Source organism: Limanda limanda, chromosome 12 (genome assembly GCF_963576545.1).
Source record: "Limanda limanda chromosome 12, fLimLim1.1, whole genome shotgun sequence".
Taxonomy (NCBI): Eukaryota; Metazoa; Chordata; class Actinopteri; order Pleuronectiformes; family Pleuronectidae; genus Limanda; species Limanda limanda.
This window is the reverse complement of record NC_083647.1, coordinates 25222011-25233634: the sequence shown is the minus strand read 5'-3', so window position 1 is coordinate 25233634 and position 11624 is coordinate 25222011. Positions and strand designations below refer to the sequence as shown.

The window sequence follows — 11624 nt, the reverse complement described above, 5'->3', positions numbered from 1 at the left end:
TCTTGTCTGTGTGAGCTTGTTGCTGACAAAAGACTTTTGACCAGTTATCAAATCAAAGGCTTGAATTACTTTTTACAATCGTTTCCTGACACACCAGAGAAACCAGGAAGCATCTGTTCCTCCCTGAAGAGACACAGGCTGAAAACCAGACGATCACATTCACCTTCCAAACCAAACTAAACCAAACCAGACCAAACGTCCTGAGTGAGTCCAGCTACAGGAGAGAAGAGTCAAAATACAACCTGCCGACGCTCCACACACTGACCGTGAGTTTAACAAACACCTCGACTCAGAGGGGAAGTGAACCTCAGTGAAGTTCATGGAGCTGTGACTGACTGACTTTCTGTTTTCAGCTTCACCTGGAGACTCAATGGCTTCCAGATCAGAAGAGGATCTCTGCTGTTCCGTCTGCCATGATGTCTTCAGAGATCCTGTCATTCTGTCATGTAGCCACAGCTTCTGTAAAGGCTGTGTGGAGAGCTGGTGGAGAGACAAAGAAGTAAAAGAGTGTCCACTTTGTAAGAGTAGATCTTCAAAGCGTAAACCACCTTGTAACCTGGTGTTGAAGAACCTGTGTGAGGCCTTCTTACTGGAGAGAGATCAGAGCTCTTCACCTGCTCTCTGCAGTCAGCACTCAGAGAAACTCAGACTCTTCTGTCTGGACCATCAGCAGCCAGTGTGTGTGATCTGCAGAGATTCAGAAAAACACACCGACCACAGATTCAGACCCATCGATGAAGCTGCACAACAACACAAGAAGAAGCTTCAGGAAACTCTGGAGCCCTTGAAGGAGAAGTTACAGAGTTTTGAACGTGTTAAAGTAGAGTTTGAACAAACAGCAGAACACATTAAGGTCCAGGCCGGACTCACAGAGACGAAGATCAAGGAGCAGTTTAAAAAGCTTCATCGGTTTCTGGAGGAGGAAGAGGAGGCCAGGGTGGCTGCACTGAGGGAGGAAGAGGAGCAGAAGAGTCGGATAATGAAGGAGAAGATTGAGGCTCTGATCAGAGACATAACGGCTCTTTCAGACACAATCAGAACCACAGAGGACGAGCTGAGAGCTGAAGATGTCTCGTTCCTGCTCAACTACAAGGCTGCAGTGGAACGAGTCCAGCAGCGCCTCCTGCTGGATGATCCACAGCTGGCCTCAGGAGCTCTGATAGACGAGGCCAAACATCTGGGCAACCTGGGCTTCAACATCTGAAACAAGATTAAGGATGTGGTCTCCTACAGTCCTGTGGTTCTGAACCCAAACTCTGCTAATCCATGGCTCGTCCTGTCTGAAGATCTGACCAGTTTGAGACGAGGAGAGAAACAGAAGCTTCCTGACAATCCAGAGAGGTTTGATCATTTCACCTTAGTCCTGGGATCTGAGGGATTTAACTCAGGGACTCACAGCTGGGACGTCCTGGTTGGAGACAGTACTTACTGGTCACTGGGTGTAAGAGCAGAGCCTGTCCAGAGGAAGGGAGACAAACTGTCTGGATACTGGAGAATAAGGTTCTATGAAGGTAAATACAAAGCATCATCACCATCAGGATCATCTGATCTCTCTGTGCAGAAGATCCAGAGGATCAGAGTGAAACTGGACTGGAACAGACGAGAACTGTCGTTCACTGATCCTGATACTAACAAACACATTCACAGCTTCACACACACTTTCACTCAGAAGATGTTTCCATGCTTTAGCATTACAGGTCACTTGAAGCTGTTACCTGTGAAAGTCTCTGTGACGCTGGATCAGAGCAGTTAGAGATAAAGATTTTATTCATCATGTTTACATTCATGTTTATTTCTTCAAGAGAAATCTTCTGAATTTAAATGTTAAACTCGTTATTCTAAAGCTTTGTTTATTTCTCCTTTTACTTCTCACTCATTTTTATTTCTACTGTCAACTTTTCCACGTGTGTAAAAAGATCTAATTATTTTCTGATCTTTTTCTTTGTTTTGTTTTTTATTTTCATGGAAAATGTTTTCTATCATTTACATTTTGTGTGGATCCATGAAGTCGAGCAAACTGATGAAGATCCACATAAAAACACATTTATCAATAACAGCTGATCATTGTTCACATTCAACAAACTTTATTAAAACTCACACATGAGACATGATTCATGTTTAATCACATAAAGTCTGTTCACATATGAAATAATCCAACATATATGAACATTTGTCTGTTTGATGTGATGAAGCCAAAATGATTCTGTCTGTAAAAGTGTTTATTCAACAGCAGCCTAGTGATGTGATTTTAATATTGTGATCAAAATAACAAAAACTATGAAACAGAAACAGAGTTCTGACCTTTTTTAAGTTGAAATGTAAATATAACAGTATCTGTCATTAAGTAGGATTTAACACTCAGAAAGTTTCAGGTTTTTAGGTTGAGTTATATATAAACGTTTATTCATGAATTATTACTTATTTAAATATTGGGAGCAAATAGTTGTGAACAATAGTTGGGCCGACATGTGAAGACAAAGCCTGAGACCACATGTCTTCTTTGTTCTGGAGACAAAGATGAGCTTCCAGAACTCAGTCTCCCAGGTTGCTTCCACTTCTCACCTCGGTGTGAACCTGCCCCTGGACACAGCTTCCAACCCCTAGTGGTCACTGTGTGCCCCCCCCGACCCATGAGGTCACCAGGACAATAAAAGCCCAGTTCCCCCTCTTTTCTACTGACCTCTGCAGGAGGAGGAGGTTCCTCTCCCTGCTGCAGCTCTTTGGACCTCCAAGCAGGCCGGCCTGAAGCAGACTGCTGAAACCTTCCAGAAGGCAGCGACACGAGAGCCTGCCTAAGAACTGCAGCACAAGCAACTGGCCACGACACAAAGTCTGACCAGCAGATGCACAACAACAGGAGCCACAACCAGCAAGACCAGTTAACTGGACTTTAAACAGCACCTCAAAAAGGACCTTTCCCCCTTTTCATGAACTGGTAACATAACTGGGGTGATCACACCAGGCCTATGCACAGTACTGTTGAACTCTGTTAATGTGATTGTGGGAATCGAGATGACTGGCTCCTGTGACGTGGGTCGAGGTCACATGACCAGCTGGTCGGCAGGAAACATGAAAAGTCTACCGGGTTCAGCAGAGCGTCCCTCGACTCTGCTGCATGTGGATCGCTGCGGTGGACATCTCCCTTTAACGCAGGTGTGTGAATTGACTGTGGCAGCGTTTATAACGAGCGCAGCAGAGTTTGATTGTTTGACTTCACTGGTTCGTTAATTAGCTGCTCATCTCCTTTGAATGTATTTTAAGAAGAGTCGGAGCTTGGTTTAACTTTCACGTTCTTGTCAAAGTACAGGAAATCACCTCTTAATCTACAAAATAGAAAATACTTCACACTGACCCAGGTCATACTTCAATATATAAAAATATCGAAATATATGAATGTAATTAAACTAATGTATACAGTGTAAAGACAGTAAAGATATGCGCAGTGAGAGAATATGAACAGTGAATGTATTGCACATGAACCGTTGATATTGCACAGGCAGATGAATCAGGCAGAGTTAAAGGAGACATATTATGCCCATTTTACCGCAGTTGACATGGTTCATTGGGGTCTTAAAGAACGTGTTTTTATATGAATGATATTTGCAGAGATTTAGGGTTAAAGGCTCTAAAGTATTTTCACAACGTGGAAGAAACTTTTTTAAGGAGGAGGAGGAGGCTGACAACTGAAAATGGATTTCAGAAAAAGTGAAATGTTTGTATTTGTAAATACTACGCTGAGAGGTACAATCGTATTTCAAGTTAAATCTATGTGTCTTTATGGGAATCAAACCATTTAGTGACCCACTCGTCCCCGGTGGACGAGCGGCAGCGGCAGCATAGACGAGTCCAAGTGTTTGAGACAGAGGCTGAAAAGAGGAGCTGCAGCCAAGGACAGTTTTTGGAAATCGAACATAGGAGCATGTAAACATTTTATATTCATAACACGAATTAAACTTATCAGCCTGAAGATGTCTCATCTAAATGCTCTTCCTGTTTGGAAGCATCTGTTTTGTTTTTCCTCTCATCTGTCATCTCTCCATAAATCATAAATCATCAAAGATTCACACCTAATTAAACAAACATTTTCTAAACTTTTAAATTATTAAATAGTCCTCTTGACTCACTGAGGTGTCGTCTTAAAGAAAGATCCGTAGAAATCAAATAAGATGACGATTTGATCAAGATGGTGAAAGGGAAGTCACTAAACTAATCTGGTCAAAAAGAAAAAAGGGTTAAATGATAAGGAGCTGAACAGCAGATGGATAATTTTGTTCCTTATTTCTATATAACCTGTACAGGCCTTTGTTTAAAGTCCATGTTTAGTGTAAATACGTTCAGGAGCTCACTCTGTGTCTCGTGTTCAGTGACGACTTGTTTAGCTTCGCTGACTCTGCATGAAGTCGTGACACAAACAGTCGTGTGTAGAGATGCATGTCACTTCACAGTGTAACCGTCACTATATGAAAACCTGTGTAACGCTCTGTACACACACATACACACGAATACACACAGGCACACACACACTCACACACAACCCCTTCAAGTTAAAAGCACAAACAGAAACACAGGACGTGATTTGGCTCCACACAGATGAGCTTTTATTTCCACGACGTCTCATCACTGCTGCTTCCTGCTGATCTGTGACTTTCAGTGTTTCTCTCATATTCATGTTCTGTAAAAACATCATCAGTGCCTGAGGATCATTTGAGCTTTGGTGCTACAGACGTCCTTTGTCAAAGTTACTGTTCCTCTTTAAAAACACTAATTGGTTTAATATTTGGTAACTGCGGTGTCTGTTCTCTTTAAAACTTATTTGTCATTTCCTGTTTTGAACAGGAAGTACATTATTTGTGTGTATTGATGGGGAAATGTTCAGATTACCGGTGAATCTCAACCTTTTCCTTCTGTAAGGTTTCCCACGTTTAAATCTCATGTTTTGTTGAACACTTACATGATCTGTCTGTTGATTATTGCAGCTTTTTCATTTTTCAATAATTAATATAATACTTTTTTAGTACTTTCATTTAACAGTATCCAGATGCTGCTGCAGTGGAAACATCCTGATAGACGATTTCTAAAGAGGATTTAATTTAAATGATGTAAAACCAGATGTTGTCTTTAAAACGTCCATGTGATGCTGGATGGACAAAATCTGTTAATTTTTATATTTCCTTTAACAACATCAGCCCTTAATTACACCATGAGGGCTTCAACATATTTATATCAAGTCATGAATGTTTTTATCAATGTGATTTCTCATAAAAAGGTTTAAAGAATGTACACGATGTCTGCTGCTTTATAAACCACACAGCTCTGTCTGTCTGTCTGTCTGTCTGTCTGTCTGTCTGTCTGTCTGTCTGTCTGTCTGTCTGTCTGTCTGTCTGTCTGTCTGTCTGTCTGTCTGTCTGTCTGTCTGTCTGTCTGTCTGTCTGTCTGTCTGTCTGTCTGTCTGTCTGTCTGTCTGTCTGTCTGTCTGTCTGTCTGTCTGTCTCTGTATCTCTCTGTCTGTCTCTCTCTCTATCTGTCTCTGTCTCTCTGTTCTCTGTCTCTGTCTCTCTCTCTCTCTGTCTGTCTGTCTCTGTCTGTTCTGCTTGAAACAAAGACGAACTGAGGACACGTTGTCCTCAGACACTGTCTGTCTGTCTGTCTGTCTCTGTCTCTGTCTCTGTCTCTGTCTCTCTCTCTCTCTCTCTCTCTCTCTCTCTCTCTCTGTCTCTGTCTGTTTAAATCTGTCTCTCTCTCCCTGTCTCTCTCTCTCTCTCTCTCTCTCTCTCTCTCTCTGTCTGTCTCTGTCTCTGTCTCTGTCTCTGTCTCTGTCTCTGTCTCTGTCTCTGTCTCTGTCTCTGTCTCTGTCTCTCTCTGTCTGTCTCTGTCTGTCTCTCTCTCTCTCTCTCTCTCTCTCTCTCTCTGTCTGTCTCTGTCTCTCTCTCTCTGTTCTCTCTCTGTCTGTCTCTATCTGTTCTGCCTGAAACTAAGACGAGCTGAGGACACGTTGTCCTCAGACGCTGCTGTTAATCACGTGGCTTCAAACAAACTGTAATAAATCTGTGGACAGCTTCTCTCTGCGGTTCTGTCTTTTCTGTCATTTCACATTATGGACGTATATGAAGACACTTATTTTCTTTGTGTTGATACGTAATCGTTTATGAAATGTTAAGATTCTTCCTCTGGATGTAATTATCACCAATTACGTTTCTCACATTCATTTGTTTCTGTTCATCTAATCCATCGATGAAGCTTTTATGGAAATGAATCGTCTCATTTACAGAGAATCATCTGGAAATCCAACTGATCACTTTGAAATAATGGAATTATTCAAACACTCTTAGTTTGTTAAATAATAATTATTGCATTAAATCAATTAAATAAACTTTTTTTTTTTTTTTTCACATATAATCATATTTATTTCTCATTTGCATGGAACAATACTTTGTATTACAGAAATAAACGTATCCAATTTATTTTGTGAGCCACTGTTAGTAACTAAAATCACTGATTGAATTAATTTGAAAAAATGGGAGATAAAGACAGCACATTTTTAACACTGAAACATCTGAATCTGCAATCAGTAATAACTTCCATTCATACAAGCATTGCATTCATGTGGTGTCAGAATAATCAGACAAATTAGCTCCCCTGTAAATACCTTCATTATATAATGTGTGTTCTTCTTCTCAATAAAGAAAAGGTGCCTGCTTTGTTAGCTGTAACTAATTCAATTCAAAATCTGTGTACGCTGTGATATCAGTAGTTTTTAAGATTTGATATTTAACATTTTCATCAGGGGAGAGCGCGAACGCAGTCCCCCACTACCAGAAATTATGCAATCGAGATTCCCACATTTGGGGAATTCGCAGGGGTCAATACAGCCGAAGTGCAATGGCTATACCTCGCCCTGGGTGAACCACCTTCTTGATCATGGTATCTCCCTTGCCAGGTAAGTATGAGTTGTACACGTCTCGTGGAGCAAAACCATTCAGCCACACACTACTTAGACTCATGGTTGCACAAAAATAAGCAAAGTGGTAAACATCAATGATCGAACCGATTCGATATCAAGAGTCAGTGGTAGGAATAAAACTAAAAAACATTCAAATCTAAACGTATTATTTGAGCGTTTAGTGATTTCAGTTTGACCCCCACAATGCTTTGCGGTATTGTGTTACAGTAGGATCCAAAAGAGTGAGACCACTTCCCCGTTCAAGTGAAGGAGGAAGTGGTCTCAGAGTTTTGGACGGCGCTGTACGCCTCACATGGCACGTCACTACCGGAAACACTGTTTTCACATAAACCACTTCGTTCAGCGTCGCCATAAATAATCTAATATACAAACTTAACCTCTAATAACTACAACCTAAATAGTGGTGACGTTTACAGTGGCAGTTTTACTTTCACCCGTCTACTATAAGAGAAACAACGTAAAGTGACGTATCCTAAGACAACACAAAAGAAGCGATGGCGCCTGCTGGTGGATGCACACAGTCATTACAACATTATTTGGAAGTGTGGAAGTCAAAATATTGTACAAATCCGCATAGGTTGTATAACAAGACACTAGTTGAGCATTAAGGGATACATGATACCGAAAGGTTGACCCACCGAATATCTTTTCATGTTCTCCTCTAAATGAGGCTTTTATTCGCTGTCATCAACTATTGGAAGTTAAATAATGGCTAAATAACATTACACAGCTGTTTCAACGCCAGTGTCTGATCAGCTACGAGATGCTAGGCTACAGCTAGCTCCCCTTTACAGTATTTCCGGTTTGACAGCGCGCATCATCAATTAACGTCAGTTAACGTAAAAGCTCGTGTTTCCCTCGTCTTCAACCCGAACGACTTCAACACAACACGAAGAGCGACACGAGTGAGCAAAGTGTCACCGTCAATAAATGTTTCTGGAAGTTGTTCTTCTCACCTGAGAGTTTTTTTTTTTTTTTTTTCATTGTTTTTATTGCAGTTTTTTGTTTCTATTCAACAAACAAACAGTGTCTACAAGACAAGCACAAAACATACATGACAGCTCTTACATAAGGGATAAACATATGGCATGATACAAGAGGTGATGAATCTCACAGTGCACAAATGTCATTCAAATCCACAGCAGTCCTTTTAATAGGGTGGAAGAAAGGTCTAGACCGATATAATCCAAAAATGGGCGCCACACTCTGTAGAACTGATCTACACTGTGATGTATGATGTTGGTGAGATATTCTAAAGGGATCAATTCAAAAATTATTTTGCGCCAACCACAGACAGAAGGGACCTTGTCACTAATCCACTGCACAAGAATATTTTTCCTAGCTGCAAATGTTAAAATATTATACAATCTTTTGTTGACTGCTGTTTTTAAACAGTCACTTGGGAGACCTAGAATCAGGGATATGGGGTCCATTCCTATATTAATATGAAAAATTCTCTCTATTTCACTTATAACTTCAGCCCAATATCTTTGAAGTTTATAGCAAGACCAGAAACAATGAGTTAAAGTTCCCACATCAGTTTTACATCGTTTAATCGTTTATGAAATGTTAAGATTCTTCCTCTGGATGTAATTATCGCCAATTACATTTCCCACATTCATTTGTTTCTGTTCATCGTATCCATCGATGAAGCTTTTATGGAAATGAATCGTCTCATTTACAGAGAATCATCTGGAAATCCAACTGATCACTTTGAAATAATGGAATTACTCAGATGCTCTGAGTTTGTTAAATACTTATTATTGCATTAAATCAATTAAATAAACTTAACTCTGACCATTGTCTCGAGACTTCTAACAGTTTCATTTATTAACCCATTGCATTGTTCAACCAACACAACATGTTTTCCACATATAAAGGACAAAAAAAATTAAATAAACTAATGGCCACTAGATGTCAGTGTGTGAAAGCTTATCATTGGATCCTCTCACTCTGTGACGTCATTATCCTGAGTGATGGACGTGCACTTGAAAATCAAATCAGTTCATTTCTCTGCTTGTGTGGAGAGGTCAGGTCAGAGGTCAGAGGTCACCTTCTCAGGTGAGATGATGATGACAGAAGAACTGAATCCATCCACTCCCCCCACACACACACACACTCCTGAGCCGAGTAATGAAAACAAACCATAAAAAGTGGTTTTACGCACTTTATGAAATCTTTTATGACTAAAATATCTGCAGTTAGAACAGCGGCTCCTTATTTAAAGGATAAGTTCACTCTTTTCAAGTCTTAAGACGTATAAGACAAGTATATTATGTATTTTTATTATTATATTATACTTTCCGTCCATACTGACACATTTCAATGTACTTGTAAGTGATACTGTTGGATGGTTTTCGGTCACATTTCTGTGAATAAGTACATATTATTATATATATTATATATTATTAGTGTTTCTCTAAAGCTGCTTTCAGACGTGCACTGTGGGCCAAATGTTTGAGTGAGAACATGGGAGAATGGAAATGTCCTGAAAAGTCAAAGTGTTGACGACACCACACGACGGACTTGAAACTGGGAGAAAACAAATATCACAGGATGAAAAAAGACGTCAGTCTCCTGCTGCTTCTTCAAATATGAAACACAAACTCTGACCTGATTTTACAGAGTTCACGTGTGAAACCTGCTTGAATGTGTTTGGACGACTTGTGTGAGACACTTTCCTGTTTGAATGTGAGATGAGTTTTTCCAGTTTGGTGTCAGAGAACTTCCTCAGACCTCAGACCTCAGACCCTGACTGTGACTGAGACCTGATGGCCCGTCGTCAGTGATGTGTGTCACTAAAGCTCTCGTGCACGCTGCTGAAGGAGCCGCCTGATGCCCATGTTTGGGCGTCCACATCCTTTTGGCCGTGCATCCCGATGTGGAACGTCTCAGACGAGTGGAAACAGCAGCTGGGAGCTGCAGAGCGGTTCCTCCCAGTCCAAGCTCTTTGTGCCCAGCTAGTGGGCGAGCTACACTGAGCTCCCTGTAGGAGAGAGAGAGAGAGAGAGACTCCGGGTCTGACTCCCATCCAGACCAAACAGGAATCCAGATCCGTTTCCCCGGCTGGCGGTGACCTCTGACCTCAGTAGGCCACCCAGCCCCTGTGGTCGCAGGATCCTGTGTCAGCGGGAGACCACGATGATGGAGAACGTCCTGGAAGCTTCTCCGTCACCTCCACAAGTTTTATCGCAGCTTTAAAACCTTGAAATCCTTCGTTTGATGGACAGCGTGAAACTTTTATTTTAGATTTTATCTGGGAGCTGCTCAAACCAGTGAAACTTTAGCCGTTAATAAGCAGCTTTGTGCCATTCACCATCTTATGACATATATATATATAAAAATAAAAGGATGATTGGGGGGGTGGAGCCTGTCTGAGATCTCGAGGACACTGCCCGCCCACCTACACCTGCACAGTACTCCCTGCTAATCACACAGTATTAAAGCTGTAATCTCCCCAAATATGAGGCCAAAGTCTCTAGAATGCCCCCTGGTGGCTGGCTGCAGTATAGGTCATGAGCCCTGCCTCCAGGTTCAGGGTTTGGGGCAGAGAGGGATGGAGGAATGGATGGATGGAGGGATGGAGGGATGGATGGAGGAATGGATGGATGGAGGGATGGATGGAGGGATGGATGGAGGGATGGAGGGATGAGACGGCAGCACGCTCTGGCAGGTGGTGAGGCCTGATGCAGGTTGCAGTGTTGGCGTGTCTGGAAGGGCAGCGGCCGAGCAGCAGGGATAAAATCAGAGCTTTTAAAACAGGTTTTCCTGGCCGACGCTCCGCTGGCCGGTCCTCAGAGACTCATTAAGAGTTCCAGTGAGTCTTGGTGTCTGGTGGCTTCACCGAGTTCAACCGACTAACACCGGAGAAACAGAATCAAACCCAGACGGCTGCTGCTGCTTCGCTGGCAGGAAACCAGCTCTGTGTGCACGAGTGTCCATGACAGTGAGGAGAGAAAGTGAAGATATCTTTGGTAAAGTAAAGAAATAAACAAACTCAAGATGTTATTTCTGGAGAAGAGAGAAATGTCTTCTCTCTTCTTCTCACGATACAGGAATTCTGATATTTTACACGTCTGAAAAATGATGGTTAACATTAAATATTTTTGTCTCATATAGCTCATTGGCACAGTGGACGTAAATTAACCCTGTTGGAGAGGCTGCCTGAAGGGGGCGCTGTAGGGGGATCCACCTGGCATCGTACAAGAACTGCCACCGTCGTTCATTCACCATATCAGGGAAACCTCTTGGGATATTTGGCTGTTTCAGGGTTAACGTAAAGTTTTGAATTGCATTGTGTAAATCGGGGTTCGGGTCCAACTGCATGAGTTTGTTTATGTGTTGTAAGAAGATGCAGATTGGTGTATGTGTGTGTGTGTGTGTGTGTGTGAGGATACGTGAGAGACAAAGTGCGTGTGAAGGTGTGAGCGAATTAATCAAAGTTTAACTTTCACGTTCTAGTCAAAGCACAGGAAATAACCTTTTAATGTACAAAAAAGAAAATACTTCACAGTGACACAAGGTCATACTTCAATATATAAAAATATAGAATTATATGATTGTAATTAAACTAGTGTATACAGTGTAAAGACAGTAAAGATATGTGCAGTGAATGTATTGCACATGAACTGTTGATATTGCACAGGCAGATGAATCAGGCAGT

The 11624-nt window shown here is 41.6% G+C and overlaps 1 non-coding gene and 1 pseudogene across 1 annotated transcript; one reads left to right on the top strand and one right to left on the bottom strand.

Annotated features, from left to right (window-relative positions):
• The first annotated feature begins 625 nt into the window (after positions 1 to 625).
• On the top strand, positions 626 to 2796 carry LOC133015071 (nuclear factor 7, brain-like; annotated as a pseudogene).
• Positions 2797 to 6781: 3985 nt separating this feature from the next.
• LOC133017042 (U1 spliceosomal RNA) lies at positions 6782 to 6945 on the bottom strand. Its single transcript, XR_009682385.1, has one exon. It is a non-coding gene; the product is annotated as a U1 spliceosomal RNA (small nuclear RNA).
• Between the last annotated feature and the right edge of the window lie 4679 nt (positions 6946 to 11624).